Below are 27,563 nucleotides of genomic sequence, written 5' to 3'. Positions count from 1 at the left end.
CGGAAGTCCGAGGAAATGGAAAGTCCTCACACACAAGGACGCAAGAAATTCCAAACTCAACTCATTATCTTCTCACCCCTCTCCCACCCCATTTTCCACACCCTAGGCCTGCTCCTATTTTCCGTACTATACGCCCAGCAGACAACTTCCCTGTCACCCCCATCCCTTGGCCCTCCCATCACAAGGACCTTTAAAACATCGCTTCCATTCACTCCCAGCACACTGCTGCTCCCCTATACTCTCTCTTGGCTTAGCAGCTGTAACAGCCTTCTTACAAGTCTCTCTTCTTACAAATCTTCCACACTTTCTCCAGGCCAATCATTCTCTTCAAAATCTCCAGAGGAACCTTTCCAGCTTGCAAAACCAACCAGGACACTTCTCCAGTGAAATCTCCAGCATCTTTCAAGGCACACCCCTCTCCTCTCTCTGCTCTCAATTCCTTCCACCCCCACATTCTTATTTTACACGCGCCATATGGAATCAAGACAGGTTCCTCAAGCTCCCACACTCTCTCCCACCTCTGTGCCTTGGGCACAGGCTCTTGCTTCTGTGTGGGATTCTTCATTGGTTTCTACCTAGAAAACTCCAGCTCACCCTACAAGGCCCCATTTCAAATGCTGCCACATCTCTGGAGCCTTCAATACCTTCTGCAGGCCGACCCAGATGCTCTATCTTCTGCACATGTATGGTCTCATATGCAGCTCCATAATCAATGTGCTCACCATTTTGTAGTGATTTGTTCGCAGGAATATCCTCCAGCACTGAGCCTGAATATGTATGCCATGTTAACACTAATGAGAACAATGTAATAACAACCATAAGAAATCCTTTGTTTCTAAAAAATGCTATTAATGTTGAGTCTTTGGTAGATTCTATGTACTTTGCTAAGCCATGATTAGCTTGGACGACATAAAATTGCTAGTTGTTAATTGGTCAAGATGGTCACACACTGATGATTTCATGTACTTCAACCCAAACATGGATCTTTTAAATTTAATCTTCACAACAACCTTAAGAGGTAGAGATGATATTTATTAAGAGATAAATATGATGCTATTTCCATTCTATGGATAAGAAAATTGAGGCTCAGAGGTTTCAAGTAACTTTGTCCTAGGTTTCAAGACAACAAAGTGACAGAGTCAGGAAAGTGAAAAATAAAGTGAAAGTGTGTCTAGCTCTTCTGTAACCCCATGGACTGCAGCCCACCAGGCTCCTCTTTGCATAGAATTCTCCAGGCAAGAATACTGCAGTAGGTTGCCATTCCCTTCTCCAAGGGAGTGTCCCTAACCAGGGACTGGACCTCGGTCTCCTGCATTGAAGGCAGATTCTTTACTGTCTGAGCCACCAGGGAAACCCGACGGGAGTCAGGACTCTAACCCAAAACCACTGCCTCTCAGTGCTCTTAACCAGGGCTATATCCCAACTCCCAAATTGTTTGTTTAATTGTTTAATCATCTAATGAGGCAATAACATGAGGATCCCTGGAGTTAGGATGATGGTCGCCTAACACTGAGATACAAGTCTGTGTTCAGCAAGCCTAGAAAGGACAAATTCTGATGTGCGTGTGTGAGTTAAAGCAGGTTTCTCAGCTGCCAGCGAAGGCTGTTAAATACTGAAATGAGTTAATAAAGGTTATAGAATCTCTTTCAAGGGAAGGATTTCTTCCCCCAACGGGGGATAGATTCTCATCTGTCTGAGATGGTTGAAATATAATCCTCTGTGAAGGTCAATAAATTGGGCTCACCAAGTCCTTTCCAGATTCCATATGATACTCAGATACATGAGCTTAATGTGGCTCAGAGTGGGGCCTAAAATTGGGAGGGGCCTGATCCTCCAGCCGGACATAATCTCTTCTTCCTTTAAATGCTCTCAGCCTTCTGACTTGACCTTCTTTATGACATATGTAGTGATTTTTCTATGTTGTTGTGCTTTCCGAAAGAGAAACACAATTAAAAGATGAAATGTGTGTGGTTCATTTTCATATCTCCCACAGCGCCTCTGTTCAGTGTTACATTTAAAAATTTTTTATTTTCTCTTCTTTCCTGTTCTGAAAGAATCATACAGTCCCAAACTGAAAATAAGCCCCTGATTTTCATCCAAAATCCATTATCAAAACTCAGCAATTCACACCATGGGGCAAAGTTTTCTAAAATATGCTTTTGGTCCAGTCATTACCGGATACATTTTTTTTCTTTCTCCTTGCATCATTTTGAAATATGGTCATTCAGATGTAAATTCCTTTCAGGTAAAATGTCTGAAAAATAAACCAGCATTTCAGCCAATAAGAAAGCAATCTGGCTAGATTACTAATAAAAGATAACACATTCACATATCTAAGTGTTCCACAATTCCCAGTTAGATTCACCACCAACTCAAAATAATTACAATGGAAAAATTTTTTCCATAATTGTCACTCCACAGAAGCATAATTTTTCATGATAATAGGTACAATAAGAATTGTTTCAGCTGTAAACCTGAAACTAACCACAACATTGTAAATCAACTATACCCCAATAAAAATTTTTAAAAATTGCTCTAGACCCTTATTCTCAATAAAAATAACAATACCTGTACTGAATATTAAGAAAATAAAACTTTCAAATGATCTAGTTCATCTGATCCATGTAACAGTCCTTACCATTTATATCACCACTTTTGAAGATATTTAGAGGAAACTTGGATCAGAGAGATGAAGAAAATTGCTATGACTCACAAAGCTAGGAATAGCAGAGTCTAGACTGGAACCCAGGCATTTTCCTGATTCCAAATCTCATGATCTTTCTACCAAATCTTTCTGTCCACATGGCCAATCTTAAAAAAAAAAAACAAAAAAAAAAGCAGAAAAAAAAAAATTTATACCTCATCAGTATTAAAAAGAAAATCAAGATCCAGAGATAAATGATTAACTTAATAGAGGGGGCATATTTTCTTAATTTTAGTAATTGAGCTTGAACATTAATTTCTCACATCTGGTTAAAAAATACCACCAGCTAACATTCTTAGTATTTATATCTTGCCACTGCACTCAGTAGGAAATGGCACCCCACTCCAGTACTCTTGCCTGGAAAATCCCATGGACAGAGGAGCCTGGTGGGCTGCAGTCCATGGGGTCGCTAAGAATCGGACACGACTGAGCAACTTTACTGTCACTTTTCACATTCATGCATTGGAGAAGGCAATGGCAACCCACTCCAGTGTTCTTGCCTGGAGAATCCCAGGGACTATGGAGCCTGGTGGGCTGCTGTCTACGGGGTTGCACAGAGTCAGACACGACTGAAGCCACTTAGCAGCAGCAGCAGCAACTGCACTCAGTACTTTATATGGATCAATTCACCTCATAGTTACAAGTTTAGAAGGTTACTTCTCTTTCCATTTTATAAAAGTGGAAACTGTGATTTACAAAGATTAAATTGTGAGGCCTTAGCTGTCTCAAGGTCACATGATTAAGAAAGTTAAGTGGCAGAACTGTGATCTGAACCCGTATCAGCAAAACCTAGAGCCTAGACTCTAAACCACCAGGGGTTCTCAAGGCTTGGTCCTGGTTAGGTAGCATCAGCTTACCTGGGAACTTGTTAGCCATGTGAATTCTCTGTCCACAACCAGATCTACTCTGGGAGAGGTGCCTAGAAAGCTATGTTTTAAAAAGCCTTCTAGGTGCTTCTAAGTTACACTAAAATCTGAGATCTTCTGTGCTAGACTCAAGTAAGAGTAAATAGTAACCATATATATATATATATATGGATTCTGCATATGCTCTGTGCTATCAGGGAATGCCAAAACGGAGTGAGAGGAGTTGGAGATAACTAATAAGGTTTTCGTAAATGACAATATTCAGGGGCTAGAAAAGCCAAAAAGGGAAGAAATAAGCTTAACTAGTGCATGCAGAAGCTGAAAACAGCAATGATGAGCAATTAATCAGGCAATATGTTACACTGTAATCAAGGACCAGAAAATTCCGGAAGGACTAAATGACACAGAGTTTATTACTGCAATGGTAAATGATCATTAATAAAACGTGGCTATTAAAAGAACTAAAGAGATGAGTAATCATAGAAAGGAAATGTCAGCTGTAGAAGGAAAAACTTGCGGTCTTAATCACTTGAAGGAATTATAGGTCTGGACACAGAATCAAAAGAAAAGAATGGAAATTAGCAGTGTTATGAGAATACGGCACAAACCTGATTGCTTTTTTCATATACAAAAAAAGCTAGTTACAAAGACACCATGCACCGGTGAATAAAAAGTCTGGCTAACATCTCAACCACTAAAAATAAATTTACATAATTGTAGTTGCATATTGTTTAGCATCAATTCCTATCTCTGCTGTATAAATAAGAAATTATCTTGTTGAAACTGCTAAAATGCAGAGATTACCTGACTTGAATTTATCTAGCTCCACTGGTTATTCTTCAGATTTATCTGGCTGATGACCTCTGCTGACCTGTAAACTTCCTAAAGGACTAACTGCACAGGAGTTTCCAAAGAGAGAACCAGGAGCAGCTTCCAGGGCATGTCATTCCAATATCATTCATTGTATCTCCACAGAGAACTGCTTTTTCAAAGCATAATGTGGCGGGACTGAAAAGTGATATCAAGAAGAAAAAAAAAAAACCTGCAACAAAGTATAAAAGGAAAAAGGATTCCAACAGAGACACCAAAAGTCATTACCCCACAAAACTGTGGGTTAGTCCTTTCATTTAAGGACTACTGGTTTGAGATCTTTAAAAAAGAAAAATTATCAGTTAAGTAGAAGCAAAGAGAATATGGCAATTAAAGATGTCAAAGGAAATACTAACCAGTAAAATCATCTAACTGGAATTATGAGAAGATATCATAATTTCCATGGAGGAAAAATTATGTTTTTCTCCAACTTCGTGTTTTGCAGGAATTTTTCATTTTCTCATAGCAATGAAAATTAGTTAAATTAGTTAAAATGTAGTGGGACTTCCCTGGTGGTCCAGTGGTTAAGACTTCATCTTTCAATGCATGGGTTGTGTGTTCAATCCCTGGTCATGCAACTAAGATCCCACATGCCTCGTGGCCAAAAAAAAAAAAAAAAACAGAAGTAATATTGCAATAATTTTAAAGACTTTAAAAACAGTCCACATCAAAAAAATCTTTCAAAAAATGTATCAACTACTTGCTATGTGCCAGGAATATGATTTTTATACCAATTCTGTGATGTATGTGTTATTTTTCACCCTCTCTCAATTTCCTATTTTATAAAGAAATTTATGGCAGAAAATTATTCTCCAAAGTGAGTCTCTAATAATTCTGCCCCTCCGTATATGTACATGGTGTTTCTCCCATAAACAGGTGGCACTTACCTTCTTTCCCTTCGAATCTGCTGAGTCTAAGACTAATTTAGCCAATAAAATGCAGAGAAAGAAATATTATGAGTATTCAAAGCAAGATATTAAGAACGCCGGGTAGTTTCTACATCTTGAAATCTAGCCACTGTGTTGTAAGAAAGCCCAAACAGCTCTTGTGAAATATAATCCAAACCTCTGGCTGACAGTCTTCATTTGAGCTCCCGGTCAATAGCCAGTACCAACTTGCCAGTTACCCGAGTGCACCATCTTGAAAGTATATCCTCCAACCCCAGTTAAAACACCCCAGCTGGTGACACATGGAACAGAGCTAAGCTCTACCAAATCCTATCCAAATGGCAAAACCATTGTTGTTTTAAGTCACCAAGCTTTGAGGCAGTGTATTACACAGAAACAAACAACTGAAACACTAAGCTACCAAGTTACATAGTGAGAGGGTCCAACATCTGGTAGGCCATGCCTTTCTCTTTCGTATAAATTAACAAGCTGCATCTGAGGATGTGCGAAGAAAGGATTTCCAATCAGAGGCCAGGGTACTGGGGGAAAAAATATTTATATGGACAGTTTATGCCAACAAATAGTCACTGAGAACCTGGGAGGTGCCAGGAACTGAGGCTAGATGCTACAGATAAAAAGCTGAGTAGTCAGAGACCTGAACTCAAGAAATTCTCCATGCAAGGCCATTAAGTCAAAATTTCAATACCACAGGAAACTGGGATCTGAGTTAAAAAGTTAATACTGCCAGGCTTCCCTGGTGGTCCAGTGGTTAAGAATCCACCTTGCAACCCAAGGGACACCAGCTCCTTCCCAGGTCTGGGAAGATCCCACATTCCTTGCCGCAACTAGGCCCCTGTGCCACAACTACTGCACCTGTGCTCCAGAGCGTGCTGGCTGCCACTACTGAGTCCATGTACTGCAGCTACTAAATAAAGCCTGAGCACCCTAGAGCCTGTGCTCTGCAAGGAGGGAAGCTGCTGCAACCAGAAGCCCGAGTTCAGCAACTAGAGAGTAGCCCGCTCTCCAGCCCCCCTACTCTCTGAAACTACAGAAATCCAGCGCACAACAATGAAGACCAAGCACAGCCAAAAATAAAAATAAGCAAATAAAGTAAAAGCTTTTTTAAAAGTTAATACTCTTGGCACTGCAACCAGGTGGCCCACCAGTTCAGTCTCTGGTTTCAACAGTGTTTAGACGCAAGAGACCCTGGCTCCTGGCCTCCGACTCCACTCCAACCCCCTTTCCAAATGCGACCTTTGGAACCTAAGCTGAGTTTCGTGTCCTCACTCAACCATGGCCTTCCCAGATTCTCCCTGAATTATTCCACCGAGGTGGAAGACTCAGGCAACTGCCTGCTCTACATGTATGTATCTGCAGGCCCCCTTCCACTTACCTCTTGCTGGGCTTTTATTTTGACTACGACCATGTGACTTGGGAAGACATGGGCCACTTCATGGAGTTGGCCGAGGAGAAAGGCGAGAACGCCAAGCCTGTCTTTAACACACAAACGACTGCAGCTGAGCCCTCTTCCAGAACTTGCCATACGGAAGCCGTTCCAAGACAAGCGGGGCAAAACCTTCGACGCTATGGAACCTACCGTCGTTATGGAGAAGAATATGAACAAGGCCCTTTTGGATCCGAACGCCCCAGGTTCAGGCGGCAGGCCCCTAGCTCTCTAACTTCCGGGATGAAGGACTTCCGGATTGAGCGGTGAAACTCAACAAGATAGCAACCACGTGACTAATCTCATTCAGCTGGCAGCCCACGGGCTGGGTATCTGCTCAATAGGCTCAGCTTCAAGCATGTACTGGAGAAGGAAATGGCAACCCACTCCAGTACTCTTGCCTGGAAAATCCCATGGACGGAGGAGCCTGGTAGGCTACAGTCCATGGGGTCGCTAAAAGTCAGACACGAGTGAGCGACTTCGCTTTCACTTTTTACTTTCACGTATTGGAGAAAGAAATGGCAACCCACTCCAGTGTTCTTGCCTGGAGAATGGCGGGACGGGGGAGCCTGGTGGGCTGCCGTCTGGTGGGTCGCACAGAGTCGGACACGACTGAAGCGACTTAGCAGCAGCAGCAGGCACGTACAGAAGCCTCCATGGCCCAGCGGGCCTTGAGAGGCCCCTTTGACATCCCCTTGGTGTCAGAGCTTCTGTCAGAAGCCTCCCTTTGCAGACACGAGGCAGCTTTTTAACCAACCTGGGGCCTTCTCCCAAGTGAAGAAAGTGTTAGCAGCTCAGTCGTATCTGACTGCAACCCCAAGGACTGTAGCTCACCAGGCTCCTCTGTCTATGGGATTCTCCAGGCAAGAATACTGGAGTGAGCTGCTATTTTCTTCTCCAGGGGATCTTCTCAACCCATGGACCGAACCCCGATCTCCCGTATTCCGGGCAGATTTTTTACTGTCTGAGACGTCAAGGAAGCCTTGGAGCCTTCTCCCACGCTATGAACCAAAGGTAGACAATAAAGATTTTTTCAGGGGGGAAAAAAAAAAAAAGTTAATGCTCTTGATTTTTTACATCCACCCTAATGCAAGGAATTACTGGGCAAGATTTGAAATAAACTGTAGTGGGGGTAATAGAATAGTGCAAGTAAGCTTGCAGGGTAGATCAACAACAACACAAAAGAATGTGTGTGTGTGTGTGTGTCTGTGTACATGTGTGTAAGAAAGGGTTAAATGGGTATTAGGGAAAGGAAATTTAAACCATTCAAATTTGTCTTTGTACATGCAACCATACATGCACACGTGTGCACATAGACACACACACACACACACAGACAATACTCTAATGACAAGGTCCATGGAAATATTCTTACCAAATAGCATGTTAGTTCAGTTCAGTTGCTCAGTTGTGTCCAACTCTTTGTGACCCCATGAACCCCATGAACAGGGAGGCACACCAAGCCTCCCTGTCCATCACCAACTCCTGGAGTCCACCCAAACCCATGTCCATCGAGTTGGTGATGCCACCCACCCATCTCATCCTCTGTCATCCCCTTCTCCTCCTGCCCTCAATTTTCCCCAGCATCAGGGTCTTCACAAATGAGTCAGCTCTTCACATCAGGTGGCCAAAGTATTGGAGTTTCAGCTTCAGCATCAGTCCTTCCAATGAACACCCAGGACTGATCTCCTTTAGGATGGACTGGTTGGATCTCCTTGCTGTCCAAGGGACTCTCACCACAGTTCAAAAGCATCAATTCTTCAGCGCTCAGCTTTCTTTATAGTCCAACTCTCACATCCATACATGACCACTGGAAAACATAGCTATGACTAGACGGACCTTTGTTGGCCAAGTAATGTCTCTGCTTTTTAATATGCTGTCTAGCTTGGTCATAACTTTCCTTCCAAGGAGTAAGTGTCTTAATTTCATGGCTGCAATCACCATCTGCAGTGATTTTGGAGCCCAAAAAAATAAAGTCAGCCACTGTTTCCACTGTTTCCCCATCTATTTGCCATGAAGTAATGGGACCGGATGCTATGATCTTAGTTTTCTGAATGTTGAGCTTTAAGCCAACTTTTTCACTCTCCTCTTTCACTTTCATTAAGAGGCTTTTTAGTTCCTCTTCACTTTCTGCCATAAGGGTGGTGTCATCTGCATATCTGAGGTTATTGATATTTCTCCCGGAAATCTACATTCCAGCTTGTGCTTCTTCCAGCCCAGCATTTCTCATGATGTACTCTGCATATAAGTTAAATAAGCATGGTGACAATATACAGCCTTGACGTACTCCTTTTCCTATTTGGAACCAGTCTGTTGTTCCATGTCCAGTTCCAACTGTTGCTTCCTGACCTGTATACAGGTTTCTCAGGAGGCAGGTCAGGTGGTCTGGTATGCCCATCTCTTTCAAAATTTTCCACAGTTTATTGTGATCCACACAGTTAAAGGCTTTGGCATAGTCAATAAAGCAGAAATAGATGTTTTTCTGGAACTCTCTTGCTTTTTCGATGATCTAGCGGAGAAGGCAATGGCACCATGGGGTCGCTGATGGTCGGACATGATTGAGTGACTTCACTTTCACTTTTCACTTTCATGCATTGAAGAAGGAAATGGCAACCCACTCCAGTGTTCTTGCCTGGAGAATCCCAGGGACGGCAGAGCCTGGTGGGCTGCTGTCTATGAGGTCGCACCGAGTTGGACACGACTGAAGTGACTTAGCAGCAGCAGCAGATGCTGGCAATTAATTATTTAAAAATAGTTACTGAGATGTTTAGTTCCAATATTGGAGTAGCCCCATTTCCACCTCTGCAGAAGGCTTGGCACCCCACTCCAGTACTCTTGCCTGGAAAATCCCATGGACAGAGAAGTCTGGAAGGTTCAGTCCATGGGGTCACTAAGAGTCAGACATGACTGAGCGACCTCACTTTCACTTTTCACTGTCATGCATTGGAGAAGGAAATGGCAACCCACTCCAGTGTTCTTGCCTGGAGAATCCCAGGGACAGGGGAGCCTGGTGGGCCCCCATCTGTGGGGTCAAACAGAGTCAGACATGACTGAAGTGACTTAGCAGCAGCAACAGCATTTCCACCTCTTAGAGAGGCAGAGTTCCTCCCTCTTCAAACTAAGATTTCGAGAACATATATTCCAGACATGGCAGAAGCCTCAAGCCAGAAATCACCAACAAGCATGGACAAAAAAAAAATTACTTGAAGAAAAGCCTATTCCCAAGTCAAAATATTTGAAAAGAGGTGGCCTATCAACAGAAAGCCCTTTGGTAATGCTGCATTACTCCAGGCAAATTCCTAAAGAAAAACTGCATTTCTCCCACCCCACAGTTTAGGGAGGACTGAATGGAAAGCTGATCTGCCACCCTACACCATTCTGGTAACCCTCAGACTCTTCCATCAGGATAGCATCCAGTGAGGTCCAGCAGCGAGCAGATCATCCCACCCCCATCAGGCAGCAATGAAACTCAATGAACAGTGAGGCACATCTAGTTGGTACCTGCTTTCACCATCACTCATGTGACTAGAGCCCAGTAGATGGCTGAACCTCCATGCCTACCTGGCAACAATGAGGTGTGAGATGCAGTCAGTTGGCACTCAACTCCCTTCCTCTCCCTCATTGTCAAGGATGCCTTGTTGAATTGCCTTCCTCCCCTGTAGCAACAAAGGACTTCCCTGGTGGCTCAGGCGGTAAAGCATCTGTCTACAATGAGGCAGACCTGGGTTTGATCCCTGGGTCGGAAAGATTCCCCTGGAGAAGGAAATGGCAATCCACTCCAGTACTATTGCTGGAAAATCCCATGGACAGAGGAGCCTGGTAGGCTACAGTCTATGGGGCTGCAAAGAGTCAGACACGACTGAGCGACTTTCACTTTCCTGTAGCAACAAAGCAGGTGAATCAGCCCTCTGCACCCCCATCCCTGATGTCAGCAAGACCTGGTTCTACACCACGTGGAGGCAATGAGGTGGTATCAACTGATGTCCCACTTTCACTGGGAAGGTATCAGTAGGACCAAGTGGCAAGCATCCACTTGCAAGGAAACGTGTAAGCCAGTCCTCTACTTCCTGTATCAGCAGAGACCCTTTAGGAAACCTGACACATACACCCATCCAGTCCTCCCTTAAGCTACACCTTAGCAGGGAGATTACCTCATAAAGATGAAAAAGGATTCAGTTCTCAAGAAAATGATATCCAAATTGTCCAGGATACAATCAAAAATCAGTTATTATACCAAGAACCAGGAAAACCACAAGGTAAATGAGTAAAGATAAACCTCAAGAAAAAGAAATGCAAAAAGGCAAAATGGTTGTCTGAGGAGGCCTTACAAATAGCTGTGAAAAGAAGAGAAGCTAAAGGCAAAGGAGAAAAGGAAAGATATACCCATTTGAATGCAGAGTTCCAAAGAATAGCAAGGAGAGATAAGAAAGCCTTCCTCAACAATCAATGCAAAGAAATAGAGGAAAACAATAGAATGGGAAAGACTAGAAATCTCTTCAAGAAAATTACAGATACCAAGGGAACATGTCATGCAAAGATGAGCACAATAAAGGATAGAATGGTATGGACCTAACAGAAGCAGAAGATATTAAGAAGACGTGGCAAGAATACCCAGAAGAACTATACAAAAAAGATCTTCATGACCCAGATAACCATGATTGTGTGATCACTCACCAAGAGCCAGACATCCTGGAATGTGAAGTCAAGTGGGCCTTAGAAAGCATCACTATGAACATACCTAGTGGAGGTGATGGAATTCCAGTAGAGCTATTTCAAATCCTAAAAGATGATGCTGTGAAAGTGCTGCACTCAATATGCCAACAAATTTGGAAAACTTAGCAGTGGCCACAGGACTGAAAAAGGTCAGTTTTCATTCCATTCCCAAAGAAAGGCAATGCCAAAGAATGTTCAAACTACTGCACAATTGCACTCATCTCAACGCTAGTAAAGTAATGCTTAAAATTCTCCAAGCCAGGCTTCAACAGCACGTGAACCATGAACTTCCAGATGTTCAAGCTGGTTTTACAAATGGCAGAGGAACCAGAGATCAAATTGCCAACATCTGCTGGATCATCAAGAAAGCAGGAGACTTCCAGAAAAACATCTATTTCTGCTTTATTGACTATGCCAAAGCCTTTGCCTGTGTGGATCACCACAAACTCTGGAAAATTCTTCAAGAGATGGGAATCCCAGACCATCTGATCTGCCTCCTGAGAAATCTGTACACAGGTCAGGAAGAAACAGTGAGAACTGGACATGGAACAACAGACTGGTTCCAAATAGGGAAAGGAGTATGTCAAGGCTGTATATTGTTTAACTTATGTCCTGAGTATATCATGAGAAATGCTAAGCTGGATGAAGCACAAGCTGGAATCAAGATTGCTGAGAGAAATATCAATAACCTCAGATATGCAGATGACACCACCCTTATGGCAGAAAGTGAAGAAGAATGAAAGAACATATAATGAAAGTGAAAGAGGAGAGTGAAAAAGTTGGCTTCAAACTCAACATTCAGATAACAAAGATCATAGTATCTGGTCCGATCACTTCATGGCAAATAGGTGGGAAAACAGTGTCAGACTTTATTTTCTTGGGCTCCAAAATCACTGCAGATGGTGACTGCAGCAATGAAATTAAAAGACGCTTGCTCCTTGGAATAAAAGTTATGACCAAGCTAGACAGCATATTAAAAAGCAGAGACATTACTTTGCCAACAAAGGTGCGTCTAGTCATAGCTATCGTTTTTCCAGTAGTCATGTATGGATGTGAGAGTTGGACTATAAAGAAGGCTGAGCACCAAAGAACTGATGCTTTTGAACCGTAGAGAAGACTCTTGAGAGTCCCTTGGACAGCAAGGAGATCCAACCAGTCCATCCTAAAGGAGATCAGTCCTAAATATTCATTAGAAGGACTGATGCTGAAGATGAAACTCCCATACTTTAGCCACCTGATGCAAAGAACTGACTCATTTGAAAAGACCCCGATGCTGGGAAAGCTTGAGGGCAGGAAGAGAAGGAGATGACAGAGGATGAGATGGTTGGATGGCATCAGCGGCTCAATGGACATGAGTTTGAGTAGATTTCAGGTGTTGGTGATAGACAGGGAGGCCTGGCGTACTGCAGTCCATGGGGTTGCAGAGTCGAACACAACTGAGCGACTGAACTGAACTGAAAACTCTAGTCACCAACAGTGGAAATTAATCAGATACTGGAATTATCTACCAGGATTTTAAAGCAACCATTTATAAAAATGCTTCCATAGAAATTACAAATTCCCTTTGGACAAATAAAAAACCAGTTATTATCAACCACATCATCTCTTAAGTTACTAAGTTTATATAACTGGCACCTTTTCTTCCGGAGATACACAAGTTCTTTGCTCCTTAAGTGACTGCAGCCATGAAATTAAAAGACGCTTACTCCTTGGAAGGAAAGTTATGACCAACCTAGATAGCATATTCAAAAGCAGAGACATTACTTTGCCAACAAAGGTCTGTCTAGTCAAGGCTATGGTTTTTCCTGTGGTCATGTATGGATGTGAGAGTTGGACTGTGAAGAAGGCTGAGCGCTGAAGAATTGATGCTTTTGAACTGTGGTGCTGGAGAAGACTCTTGAGAGTCCCTTGGACTGCGAGGAGATCCAACCAGTCCATTCTGAAGATCAGCCCTGGGATTTCTTTGGAAGGAATGATGCTAAAGCTGAAACTCCAATACTTTGGCCACCTCATGCGAAGAGTTGACTCATTGGAAAAGACTCTGATGCTGGGAGGGATTGGGGGCAGGAGGAGAAGGGGACGACAGAGGATGAAATGGCTGGATGGCATCACTGACTCGATGGACATGAGTCTGAGTGAACTCTGGGAGTTGGCGATGGACAGGGAGGCCTGGCGTGCTGCGATTCATGGGGTCACGAAGAGTTGAACATGACTGAGCGACTGAACTGAACTGAACTGAACCATAAGAATACTGTATCCAGTTGAAAGTATTTATAGTTCTGGTCTTCATTTTCTAAAGAACCTAAGACATTATTATGCAACTGAATCTTCTAAAGAACCCATAGCCAACGTGATGCTGTTGTAGGAGTTCATCAAGGGGATATGACCACCAGTTGAACAGCAAGTTAGATGTGGGAAATTGGAGGCTCCTTACAACCTCCCATCCTCGGAATGTACACTCTGCCCACCATTCCCACACTAGGAGTTTCAAGGACATAGTCTAGAGAGAGTGAGGTGTTCTTAAGACCATTTGAACTGCACAGTGACTGAAGCAGTTAAAGCCTGCATGTAAACTTTTAAGATTCTGGCAGGTGGACAAGATCGCCCTGTCTTGTGACTGCCCAAGACAAGCCTCATGTGTAAGTTGCCTTGCTTATTAAACCTCCACCTACCATTCTGGAGTGATCTGCCTTTCTCTTCTCTCCCCTTGCCCTCCGTGTATAGGGGCCAGTTTTAGATTTCACCTGGGAAATTCCTCAGTTTTTGAAACAGTAAATGCACAACATATGCCCAGTAACGAATTACATTGTCATGTTAGCTACTCACCAATTTCCTATAAATTTCATGCCTTGTATTTATTTGCTTAACATCTCTCTCAAAACTTAAAAACCTCTAATTAAAATACTCTGTGCTGTGCTTAGTTCCTCCGGCATGTCCAACTCTTTGAAACCCCATGGACTGTAGCCTGCCAGGTTCCTGTGTCCATGGGGATTCTCCAGGCAAGGATACTGGAGTAAGTTGCCATGCCCTCACTCAGGGATCAAACCCAGGTCTCCCACATTGCGGGTGGATTCTTTACCATCTGAGCCACCAGGGAAGCCAAAGAATACTGCAGTGGGTAGCCTATCCCTTCTCCAGGGGATTGTCCCAACCCCGGAATCAAACCAGGGTCTCCTGCATTACAGGCAGATTCTTTACCAGCTGAGCTACTAGGGAAGCCCAGTAGCTCTGCTGCTGCTGCTGCTGCTGCTAAGTCGCTTCAGTCGTGTCCGACTCTGTGCGACCCCATAGACGGCAGCCCACCAGGCTCCCCATCCCTGGGATTCTCCAGGCAAGAACACTGGAGTGGGTTGCCATTTCCTTCTCCAATGCATGAAAGTAAAAAGTGAAAGTGAAGTCGCTCAGTCGTGTCCGACTCCTAGTGACCCCATGGACTGCAGCCTACCAGGCTTCTCTGTCCATGGGATTTTCCAGGCAAGAGTACTGGAGTGGGGTGCCATTGCCTTCTCCTCCAGTAGCTCTAGAACATAGTAAATAAAAGAAATCCTGAGTATTTTGGCTTGGTACTGACTTTTGTTTACCTCTGACACATAAAAGTGTACTTCCTTTTTTTCTGAAAAAAAGTATTTGTCAAATGCTTACCATGGGATAAGACTTCAGAGGGAGAAATGCTTCTGATGATCTTCCTTAAGATTTTGGCTTTCATGGTATAAATCAAGAGGTGCCACCAAAGTATATCTTTGGCTAATTGCTGCCATAAAACCTGAAATTACACAGTCAGAGTCTTTCTGCATTAAACACCTTTCCATCATCAGGTATATCTTCTCTCAACGTGAAACAGTGAGGAAATGTAGCTCTGTGATGAATGCCATCAGGACTCAGAAAACACCAGGTCCATCTGACACCACTGCTCACTGCCCAGTGTGACTTTGGGCAAGTCTTTTAACCCCTCCAGCCCTGTATTCGAAGAAGGTGATGGCACTCCACTCCAGTACTCTTGCCTGGAAAATCCCATGGACGGAGGAGCCTGGTAGGGTGCAGTCCATGGGGTCTTGAAGAGTTGGACACGACTGAGCAACTTCACTTTCACTTTTCACTTTCATGCATTGGAGAAGGAAATGGCAACCCACTCCAGTGTTCTTGCCTGGAGAATCCCAGGGACGGGGGAGCCTGGTGGGCTGCCGTCTATGGGGTCGCACAGAGTCGGACACGACTGAAGCAACTTAGCAGCAGCAGCAGCCCTGTATTATTACTGTTTGTAAAATGTGGATAACCTACCTGTCTGTTCCACTTGGCAGTTAACAAGAAAAATAAAACAGTGCATATGATGGTACTTAATATAATGAGTTACACAAATATAAGTGATTACTATCAGCTGATAATTTTTTGCAGAATTGTATAAAGGTTAACACATCAGGACAAATGTTTGGTAATAAAACATACAAAAAGGATTTGGAGGGCTGTAAGAGGGCTCGTACGTATATCAAAAGGAGTTAGAGGGCATGAGAGGGAAAGGGGGATGTTGACAGAGACACATTTTGCTCCGTCGCAAGTTGCCCCTGCAGGTCTTTCTTTGGAACGAATGGTCCTTGCAACACGTCCATAGATATACGCTCAGCACTGAGAGGAGGCCTGGAGCGAAAGATGCTGTGTAAGCACGATACGTATGCACGATACATGGATTCAAGCATGTGGGCAACCTCAAAAGGGCTCAAAACTTACAGACCCTCCCTCTACAGTTAACACTATTCCTGGAGTGTCTTAAACACTTTTTCCTCCACCATTCATTTTCATTAAAAAGTTTTTCTCTCCCGATACCTGAGAAGCTGCAGAGGAAAAAGTAGAATCAGGAAAAAGTACTGGAATGAATGTCCAAAGGCTGGATATGATTCCATTACTAATTTACTGTATGACTGACCTTGAGTATGTCTCAACCTTTTCAGAACACTGAACTAAATATTATATATACTATACTTATTTATTCTCTGGGGTTGGGAGGCTTTTTTCTTCTTCACTCGTTTTTTGGGCATCTGTTTTTATACATCCCCTCCCCACAAAGGAAATGGCAACCCACTCCAGTACTCTTGACTGGAAAATTCCATGGCCAGAGGAGTCTCATAGGCTACAGTCCATGGGGTCTCAAAAAGTCAGACACAACTGAGCGACTTCACTTTCTTTCTTCCTTTCTTTCCCCACAGAAGTTACTGGTCTTGGGAACTATTTCTTGACAGGGTTTAATTTTCTTGCAGCCAAACTACATGTAATATCACTCAAGAGTAGTGACTCGCACTACAGTTTCACAAGTATGCATATGTGTGGATTCTCATAATTTTGTACTCTCTAGGGGAGGAAGAAAAACACATCTCAAGTTGAGAAAAAAATTATCCTCAAGAATATTTCTTTATAAATGTTTTTAGAGGCCTTTGTTAAGATTAGAGTTGGAGATAGTGCTAAAGTGGTAAACGAGGCCAGAGGACAATGGAAAAAGGGCAGGTTCAGTGGCCAGAAAGACCCAGGTTGAATCCTTGGTTCTGCTACCCACCAGCTAGTGATTTTTATACAGCTGTAAACTGGGTAACATCTAGATTACAGATCACATTTTTAATAGAGATTAAAAATAATGCAAATAAAGTTGTTGCACATATAGGGAAGAAAGACAATGATACCTCTATTATGACAACAGCTGTGGGGAGCAGAGAGAGAGCAACGAAGGAGGAGGTAATTCTTGGTTCCTATAGCAGCAAAGTCAATCTCAGTGTTGTAGAGCCTCCCAAGAGGGACCTGGAAGCCTGCCATGCATTTTGAGAACTTCAGTCCGTGTCCTCTGGTTTCTTTGCAACAGACCACAGTATACCCTCTGAGACATCAAACTGTCCTCCGTGAGTTTCCCTGTGAGGAGTAAAAGGCCCATCTTCTAACTTTTGTAACAGAAAATGGTAATCATAGCTATAATAAGAATTACTATAATAATTATCACTTATTCAATTATTGGGTCCTCTCTATATAGGCCAAGCATTGTACTAAGTCCTTTACATATATTATCTTATTTCATCTTTTCTTCAATTTTGTGAGATAGATATTATTACTTTATTAAAAGATAAAAATCTCAAGTTTCAAAGAGGTTAATAACCAGAATAGCCAGATTCAAGCTCACTTGCTTATTCACTACTCTACTCTGCCTTATGTAATGCACTAAAATACTTAGCCTTGTTTAATACTTAACTCAGACTCCCCAGCTGCTAAAAATTTATGATAATTATATAATTAGAATTTCAAATTTAGGGCAGTGACTGAAAATTATTATACTTCATTATGTGACCTTACAAAAGTATTTACTATAATAAGTTTGCACTATCTTTTGCAGAAGTCTACAGTCTTCTTAAACAGAGTCACATATACTTAAACAGAAAAGGAGTATGAATGAGACTATATCCTCAACAAAGAAGATTCTCAAATTAATAACTGCAAATATTGTCAATGGAAATATATATGAGCAAAAAACTAAGTGCCAGGCACAATTATAAATATCTTACACATATGATTTAATTTAATCCTTACAATAATTTTATAAAGTAGATACTATTAGAATTCCCATTCTCCAGATGAGGAAACAAAGACAAAAGAAGTATAAATAATTTTAAGAGAGTTAACATCCAGGACAGGAAAAAGTCTTTAATAAGAACAGAAAAAAATGCAAATCCAAGAATTATTCTTCATTTTTAACTGAGAACAAGAACAACATAGGAGTTGTGCCTTGACCAAGGGACATTGCTGCTGCTGCTAAGTCGCATCAGTCGTGTCCGACTCTGTGCGACCCCATAGACGGCAGCCCAACAGGCTCCTCTGTCCCTGGGAGTCTCCAGGCAAGAGTACTGGAGTGGGTTGCCATTGCCTTCTCCGAAGGAACATTAATGTTCAATTTACAAATAAATTGAGTCTGTGTATCGCAGATTTGTGGACACCATTGAGCCAAAGTCATCAAACCCTTTCATTTTGCTAAGATTGACTTCTCAGAAATTTCGACTGCACACCTATTATTAATATCTGGTCTTAGACATCCACCACACTTTTCTGTACTTCTGGAATTGTTTTATAAGAACCATCACTTAGGTTTCGTAATCTTACTTCATCAGTTCTTGTTCTCATTTTTCTTATAAAATTTAACAATGGATTGTGATGCCTTCATTTATGGAATTAGTGATACACACGAAGTCATGTGGCTAATCCATAGTTAACTTCCCTCTTGTGTCTGTGTCCTCAGGTGCTCAGTTGTGTCCAACGCTTTGCAACCCATTGGATTGTAGCCCACCAGGCTCCTGCGTCCATGGGATTCTTCAGGCAAGAATACTGGAATAAGTTACCATTTCCTCTTCCAGGGGATCTTTCTGACCCAGGGATCAAACTTGCATCTCCCGTGTCTCCAGCATTGCAGGCAGATTACTTCTCTTCAAATAAATCAGTACCTGCTTGTGCTACTTTTAATTTGATTAAATGAACAGAAACCTGGCCCATCCTTTATTATAGGGAGTCAGCAATTTCAAATATCCCCAAAGTGACCTTGAATCTGTGAGATCCATTGCCAGCCTCTGGTAATTTTTAACTGGAACACTTTATTCCAATAATGTGAGACACAGCCTGAGGGATGCGTAAGTTCACCATTTGAAAATGAAATTAAAAAGATTTTTAAACATTAGCTGATTGCCCGTCTCTTTTTTCCTAGAAGTTGTGCTGGCTTTAATATACATGTTCCAGAAATATAAATACTAAATACCTACTAAAAGCCAGGCCTTGTGCAAGGTGCTAGAGATACAAAGATAATTAAGACATATCCTCAAGGAACTGAACCAGACAGGGCACCAGAGCTACTCAGCTAACCGTCATCTTGAAATTCTGGATTCTGTGTCATAAGTAACTTACCACTCACATTCAGCCCTAGCCTTTCTCCTACTTGGCGTGAATTTTTCTTGTTCTCAGCCATGACCTCTCCTCTCCTATTCTCTTCTCCCATGGCGGCACAGGGAACAAAGGTCCCTTGGAATGGATGTAAAACTCAGCTGTAACCAAAGATGTAAAGACCAAAGTTGGCAGCGACACTGAAGTTCAGGATTAAAAGATTTCCTCTTTAGGATCAAAATTCCAGATGATCCAAATACAGGCAAATGAGCCCCAGTAGAACACTCAGTTTTCTGCGCTGATTCCAGGAAAGAAGCAGACATCACCACAGAAGCAACTCCGTTTCACTCTTTCCAACCCTGTGGGCTTGATGCTAATTGCCACCCCAACAGTGAGATCGCGTTTCAAAATATGGTCAAACACAAAACAGCCAAGTCAATCAAGCATTAAGTATTCAAGCACAATTACCCCCACACATGCCCAAGCACCAGCGGTGAAACAGCTTCGTTTGGGAGCAGCTCGGTAATCATCTCTCCGGGCAGCTGAGAGTCTAACCTCTCACCCCAGGGCCTTCTGTTGGGGATGCTGGGCGGGCTCCCAGGGTGCGAACGATCACAGCGCCAGCAGCGGCTCCCCGCCCCCTACCCAGCCTCATTTAAATGAGTGCTCACGGTGGGGGAGGGGAGGGGCAGAAGGTCCGCACAAGTCCCTATTGTTGGGGAGCGACGTGTGGAAGCAGATGGTGAGGCTGGTCACTCAGTCTGTTGGCAGAGGCTTTCTGCCCGGGTCCCTGGGGGCTGCGGGGCTTTCTTTCCAGGCTCCACTCTGGTCATGTTTTCTCAATGTGAGCAAGGGCGCTCTTTCTTTATCGCCCCTCACATTTCAAGGAGGCCGAGTTGCTGCCTCCTTCCCCTATTCCTTCCTTCTGCTTCCTCTTGCTTTTTCTGGACTAGCTAGTTCCGAGCCTCCGAGGGCCCACTTGATGCAGAGAAAAGCCAGCGGTTCCCTTTGTCTCTAATTGATGCCGCGCTCTCATCCGGCGGGCTTCCGAGTGGCATGCTCACTCGGTTATTTAACAAATTACTCCACAGTCCTTGTTAGGACTATTGACATTTACAGCTAACCAACCCCTACAGTTAGGGGCGATGTGGTGAATGACTTGCACAGTCTTCCTTCCTTTTATTTCAGTCCTGCGATGGGGTGAGTAGAACGACCTCCTACTTTGGTTTGACCTGATGCTCTCCTTTCATAGTAATGTCAGCGGCTAAAAAAGTAAATAAATAAAGCCTGGGTTACAGATGCAACTCTTATTTGCATCTGTGAAGGACAAACAGGAGCCTCTGTATATATAACTGCTGTCTCTAACGTATTAGCTGTTGAACATAAATCTTGGCCTCAAAACCTACTCCATTTAAAGATGCCACACAGCTTATGCCAAGGCAGCTCTCCCTAGCAGTTCTCAATTCAGATTTCCTGCAGCTCAGGGTGTTAAATTTGTTTTAGTTTTTAAACCATACTGGCAGCCTGGTGCTTTGCTAATGTTGTCTGTATGAGCTGGACAAAGTCAACATAAGCCCAGAAGACTGCTGTCTGGGGTTGAGTGGCAAAAATAAAGTCAGAAATACCATCTATTCCCCCTCATCTGCCTGGGATTAATCTTTTCCTCCCCAGTACTATTCTCTAGGCTTAAATGCTTCAATGTTTCATTTTGCACTCACCAACAGAATTTCCGTTTCATATGTCTTCCCTTCTTCCTAAAATTGTGAAGGCTGTGAAGACCAGGCTTGTAGTATTCATATTCATCAGTTCAGGATTTGATATTAATTCCCTGGTACAACCAAGCAGTGCAGTAAATACTGAATGAATAAATGAAATTTAAAAATGAGAGAAATTAACAAAAGGGAATATACTGAAATATGAAATAAGAGTATGTCTAAGTGTCACATATTTCCTCCAAATACCAACTACTTCAGGTAGTCCTGTAGTAAAAACTACATTTTACTTCTAAGTAAAATAGCAGTCAGGAATTAGAGAGAACACCTGAAATCACTGGAATATTCATGGCCCAAACTATCTAAGAACTCAGGTGTCCAAGGAGACTGGACTCTTGCTAAAGTCCCAAGGAGACCGGCCCCCCAACTGGCAATCTGTAGAAGCTGTGTTGCAAGAAGCACCAGGGATACACCTCGGGGAGATGGAATGGGAGCTTAGTGCAGCTTCTGGACCCCACCTAGTCCGCCATGTGAGCCCTCTGCAGACAAGGGCTGCAGTGCAGAAGTTGTATATTCACCACATGAAATGCTGCTGCCTTGGTGCCCAGAATGCAAAATGTGTCCATCTCCCCACTGAATAGCAACTGCCACAAGCCCGCAAAGATTTATGGTTTCAGAGCATCTGTAGATGGCATCCTTGGCACTGACATCAAACTTTTTCCATGGGTACCTGGAGCAGCACGACACCATCAAGTGGCTTCCCAGACATCAGCATAGATGAGGGTAAGGAGAGAAAAAGGAGAAATGGATGTGTCCCACTATGGGAGAGAATACTGTTGCAAACACCCCCCAAGGAAAGTAAAAACTTGATTGAAAACTTGAAGTGTATAAACCTTAACTTTAGCAGACAGAGGTAAAAGCTAGGACATTGATTATGCACATTTAAACACACAATTTTTCCTTTTCATTGCATGTAGACATAAGCACCAAGAAAATCCATCTTGCACACATAACAATGAATCCTCCAATTTGAAATCATAAAACACTCTGCTTAGGTAGGGATGAGTATCTCTTTAGTTTATGTTTTATCACTTTTCTAAGAAAAGCTCCTCTAAACCATTCAGTCTGCTATTTTGTACCTTAAAAAAGGTTATTGTCTGCACAAGAATAAAAAAGACTGTAAAATAGGATTGGCAAATGCATTATGGGCACACTGCCATCATCCCTTCCCATATCCATTACAGACATTGCTAATCAATCAGGGCATGGATTGTAGCCTTAGAATCCTGATAAAGCACAATAAAGCAGCAGCTTCTCTATCAAGCAATCTGTGCTGGTATGTGAGGTTACTCCTATTTGTCACATTCACTTTAAAGATAATAATCATATACTTCAAAGATTAAAGAGGCTTCCCTGGTGGCTCAGTGGTAAAGAATCCACCTGCAATGCACAAGCCACAGGAAAGTGGGTTAGATCTCTGGGTCAGGAAGATCCCCTAGAGGAGGGCATGGCAATCTACTCCAGTATTCGTGCCTGGAGAATCCCATGGACAGAGGAGCCTGGGGGCTACTGTCCATAGGGTTGCAGAGAGTCAGAGATAACTGAAGCAACTAAGCACACCAAAGATTAAAACATAGAAAATGAGCTTCATTGCTCAAGAGGTACTGAGAATAACCTATGACGCAGCCTTTACTGTTAAAAGGGCATTGTCTACCATTGCTGGTTCCCACAGTCCATACAATACACCCTGGGGGATGGGGATAGGAGTCAACATTCAAGGAAGAGCTTGCTCAGGTGGCAACTTGGTAAACTTGCACTAGCCTTAGTACGTGTCCCTGTGGCACTGTTGAGTATTCAGCTGCATTGAGGAAACCAGGGAAGCCTAGAACAATTTCCAAGGAGGTCATTTCTCAGGATTAGCAGGCTGCAGGATAGGAACAGGAGGTCCATTCTCTCCCCGACCATCTCTTTCTAGAAGTGACAAGGCAAAACATTGGGTCTCATTTCCTTTCTCCTGGGACATGACCTTTTCAACATGTGAAGGCCCTCAGTCAATATGCCCATACATTACAAAGGCCATCACAGAAACAGGCAATACAACATAAAGAGCGCCTCATGTCAGGATCGTCTTCCCAGTCCTCTCTTCACATTGCCTAGAAGAAAAAAACTGAAGAGCAAGTTGCTTGTTTTGCAGTTTTTGTTTCAGTTATAAATTGAGTGTTATGTGTTTTGCGTACACACCTTACCAATGAGTCCATGCAAATCCAATGAGACTAAAGTGCCCACAGTCACAGAAACTAAAGTGGCCAGATCAGTACTGAGAGCAGGTCCATCACAACAAAGCCAACGTCTTCTCCCTGCACACTGGAAGTCCACCTTGGGGATAAATCATCTGAGCACCCAGAAGACTTTGAGGACCAAGTATGTCCCTTCCTTTCCTCTCTGTGGCCTGAAGTTTTGAGGGTCATCTTTATCCCTGGCCCATGCTGACTGCTCTGCATGCCCTGTTGGGGTCTGGTAACAGAACCAGAGAGATGACCCACCTCTACAGTTTCACTCTCTGCAACACTAAAGAATCTAAGGGACTCTTATTTGAGGTTTTATTCCCTGATCCAGGTAGTAACTAACCAGGCTATTAAAAACCTCTTGTGGAGTCTGTCTCTGGTTGTTTTCAACCAGCAGTAGATATGATTTCATGAAACATATGTTATTGATAGGCTGTTCATTGGTGGGAGTAGGAGACAGTGCGAAGAAAACTAGATCATTGTCTGAGATTTCAGCTCTTCAATTGCAATAGGAAACAGGTGTCAAACAATGAGATCCTGGAAGCTCCCATGCTGTGGCAGACATCATGAAACTACAGACTGCTGAATTACGGAGAAATGTGGCAGGATGGTGGGGTGCAATGGGAGAGCTCAGGACAGTGACTGCACCCACGAGTAAGAAAGTATTTCAATATTTTAGAAACTGGTAGGGCCATGAAGGTGGTACAGCAGTGTGATATCAGCCCTGGAGATGTTCCCAATAACGTGACTGGACTGAACATTTTAACACTCAACAAGAGTATATTGATCAGACGAGGGAGGTGGTTAGTCACAGAGTCAAATGCGAGTATCCAGGCCCATTCTGATGCTGATTTAATTTCTCTAATCTAAAGAGATTTTGGTCCATTCAGCAAGACTAATCAACGGTGGAAACTGACCCAGCTTGCTCTCTGCACCTGTATCTATTAAACACTCAAGCTACATAACATTCTATTTCCATATCTGTTTTAAAATGTTTTGTTTGAACTTCTCTGCTGCTTTTGCTCTGTTAAACAGCTAAGATGAAAATATTTTTATACAGTCAAGTGCGTGTTGAGCTAACGTGAAAGAAGTAGGAATACCATCTCTGCTTTCAGCACCCTTCCCCAATCAAGTTTAAGCCCAATAACTGACACAGATCTTGGGCGAGGGGATATTCCCAGGAAAAGCTTGATTTTGCCATGCCTCATATGTTTAATCTGGTGAGTCTTGAAAGAACTGTTAGGGTGACACCAGCCAAGTCTTACATTAAATTTTAGTTATAAGGAAAAATAAAAAAAGACAAGTGGAATTATTTCCTTAGCGTTGGTAATGCTGAAAATGTTAACAGGTTCAAGGAAGGTTTGATGAGGCCAAGGATGTCAAATCTGAGCAGATTAGTGTCTTCTCAAGTCCTTTGACATTTACGTGATAGAGAGATACTGTCTTTCAGAAAGACGGTGCTATCAAGGGGGATTACTGGGCTGGCTGAAGAATAAGATGCCAAATCCTAACCACCAGGCCACCAAGGAGCACATTAAAGGAGGAAATTGGACCCATCTGATGACATGCTATGGGACCATGGAAGCTGTAGTCAAACTAGCTAACAGAACCAAGCCCATACCCCAGCGTCTAAACTTCCAACATTTTAAGTGTTCCAGACACGAAGGGTTTGAATCCAGAGATTCGGAGGCTTGCACTGTCACTGAACAGGCTCATACCAAGCAGGACCCTGCGGAGCTCCAGGCCACAGAAGGGCTTCTGTGTTCCCCCACTTCTTGATTACAGGAAATAGGCTTCATTTAGCCTCCAAGTCCTTCCCTAGGGTCCAAGAGCAGGTTCAAATAGTTGCTAATTAGGGAAGGGAGGGGATGTGGAGGAACAGTCAAAAGAAACAATAGTGTAGCCTCAGGGACAGTTCCCCCTCAAGGGATATAACAATAACTGTGAGCTGTTCCACAGATATTGAAGCTCCCCCACCAGGTGCTGCCCACAAGCACGGAGATCCTGGACAGGTTGAAACCGGAAGGTTGATGATGCTGACTCCCACTTACCTCACCACCAACTAATCAAAAGAATGTCCATGAGCTGACCACATCTTCTTTGAACCATTACTATAAAACTTCTCACTACCCCCTCCAAGATGGGACATTTGTTTTCTGGTCATTAGCCTGCTGGGTCCCCTTTGTCTGGCAAAGCAACAACGCTATTCTTTTCTGTGTGTGTATGTGCTGCTGCTGCTGCTAAGTCGCTTCAGTCGTGTCCAACTCTGTGCGACCCCATAGACGGCAGCCCACCAGGCTCCCCTGTCCCTGGGATTCTCCAGGCAAGAACACTGGAGTGGGTTGCCATTTCCTTCTCCAATGCATGAAAGTGAAAAGTGAAAGTGAAGTTGCTCAGTCATGTCCGACTCTAGCGACCCCATGGACTGCAGCCTACCAGGCTCCTCCGTCCATGGGATTTTCTAGGCAAAAGTACTGGAGCGGGGTGCCATTGCCTTCTCCGGTTATTTGTTCAGTAGTGTCCAACTCTTTGGGACCCTGTAGACTGTAGTCCGCTAGGCTCCTCTGTCCATAGGATTCTTCTCCAGGCAATACTGGAGTGGGTAGCCTATCTCTTTCCCAGGGGATCTTCCCAACCCAGGGATCAAACCCCAGTCTCCTGCATTGCAGGCAGATTCTTTACCATCTGAGCCACCAGGGAAGCCCTGGTAGCTATTCTTTTCAACTTCACCCAAAACTCTGTCCCTGAGATTTAATTTGGTGTCAGGGTATAGAGGCCAGATTCGGCCTCAGGGCTAGGGCAGCAAAGAATACAGAAGCCGGCAATGAAGACCTCCACCTGCTGCAGGAAAACAACAGCTTCCCAAGAAGCTGCTGCAAGCGCCAAGAACCTAGAAGAAGCTCCCTAGAAGACACAATGGTCTAGGCTGGTGACAGGGAATCAAGGACTCAGAAACAGCCACACTAATCATCCCCACTGCCTAGAGCACAAAGCAGGTAATTCACAGGTGCTTGCCAGAAGATTCTGCAAGCCTTGAGTCTGCCAGCTGTCCACACATCTGCCTGAACTGCCTCTGGAGTGTAATGGCCTTTTGTTTTTCTATCCACTTTCTAAATCTCATGTGAGTGGCTCTCACTGGCAGACTCTAACTGGGAATCACTTAGGGAAGGAGATCCTGGGAAATATGACTCCCAGCTTCTCCTCTGTAAGACCTTAGATGCGGAAGGATGTTGATTTCGAGCTGACAACAAAAATAACTCAGCACAACACAGTAGGTCATATTTGCTGAATAAATTAGTACAAGAACTTGAAACTTCCACCCTGAATACCCTAAGTGGTCACATCTTCACACAGCCTTTTAAAACTGGTCAGACATACAGATGGCACCCCCCGCCCCCCCAAAAAAATGTTCAACATAACGAATTATTCAGTTCAGTTCAGTCACTCAGTCGTGTCTGACTCTTTGCGACCCCATGAATCACAGCACACCAGGCCTCCCTGTCCATCACCAACTCCCAGAGTCTACTCAAACTCATGTCCATCAAGTCAGTAATGCCATCCAGCCATCTCATCCTCTTCCGCCCCCTTCTCCTCCTGCCCCCAATCCCTCCCAGCATCAGGGTCTTCTCCAATGAGTCAACTCTTCTCATGAGGTGGCCAAAATATTTTTAGAGAAATGCAAATCAAAATTACAATAAAGTATCATCTCACACCAGTCAGAATGGCCATGATCAATAAATCTACAAACAATAAATGCTGGAGAGGGTGTGGAGAAAAGGGAACCCTCCTACACTGTTGGTGGGAGTGTAAACGGATACAGCCATTATGGAAAACAGTATGGAGATTCCTGAAAAAACTAGGAATAAATCTACCATATGACCCAGCAACCCCACTACTAGGCATATACCCTAAGAAAACGACAATTCTAAAAGACACATGTACTCTGGTGTTCATAGTAACTCTGTTTACAATAGCCAGGACATGAGAGTAACCTAGATACCCATTGACAGATGAATAGATAAAGAAGCTGTGGTATATATATATACAATGGAATATTACTCAGCCATTAAAAAGAACAAATTGGAGTCAGTTCTAGTGAGGTGGATGAATCTAGAGCCTGTTAAACAAAGTGAAGTCAGTCAGAAAGAGAAAAACAAATACAGTCTATTAACACACACACATATACATG

General features: G+C 43.3%; 1 long non-coding RNA gene across 1 annotated transcript; it reads right to left on the bottom strand.

The window, feature by feature from the left end:
• Positions 1-14,973: 14,973 nt before the first annotated feature.
• Positions 14,974-27,041, bottom strand: LOC101905651 (uncharacterized). Its single transcript, XR_003035974.2, has 4 exons — positions 21,096-27,041; positions 19,402-19,538; positions 17,151-17,373; positions 14,974-15,247 (listed from the first exon to the last, which is right to left on the bottom strand). It is a non-coding gene; the product is annotated as an uncharacterized lncRNA (long non-coding RNA).
• Positions 27,042-27,563: the final 522 nt, after the last annotated feature.

The sequence above is a fragment of the Bos taurus genome, chromosome 8 (genome assembly GCF_002263795.3).
Source record: "Bos taurus isolate L1 Dominette 01449 registration number 42190680 breed Hereford chromosome 8, ARS-UCD2.0, whole genome shotgun sequence".
NCBI classification, from domain to species: Eukaryota; Metazoa; Chordata; class Mammalia; order Artiodactyla; family Bovidae; genus Bos; species Bos taurus.
Note: the sequence above shows the minus strand (reverse complement) of the source record. Positions and strands in the feature narration are given on the sequence as shown.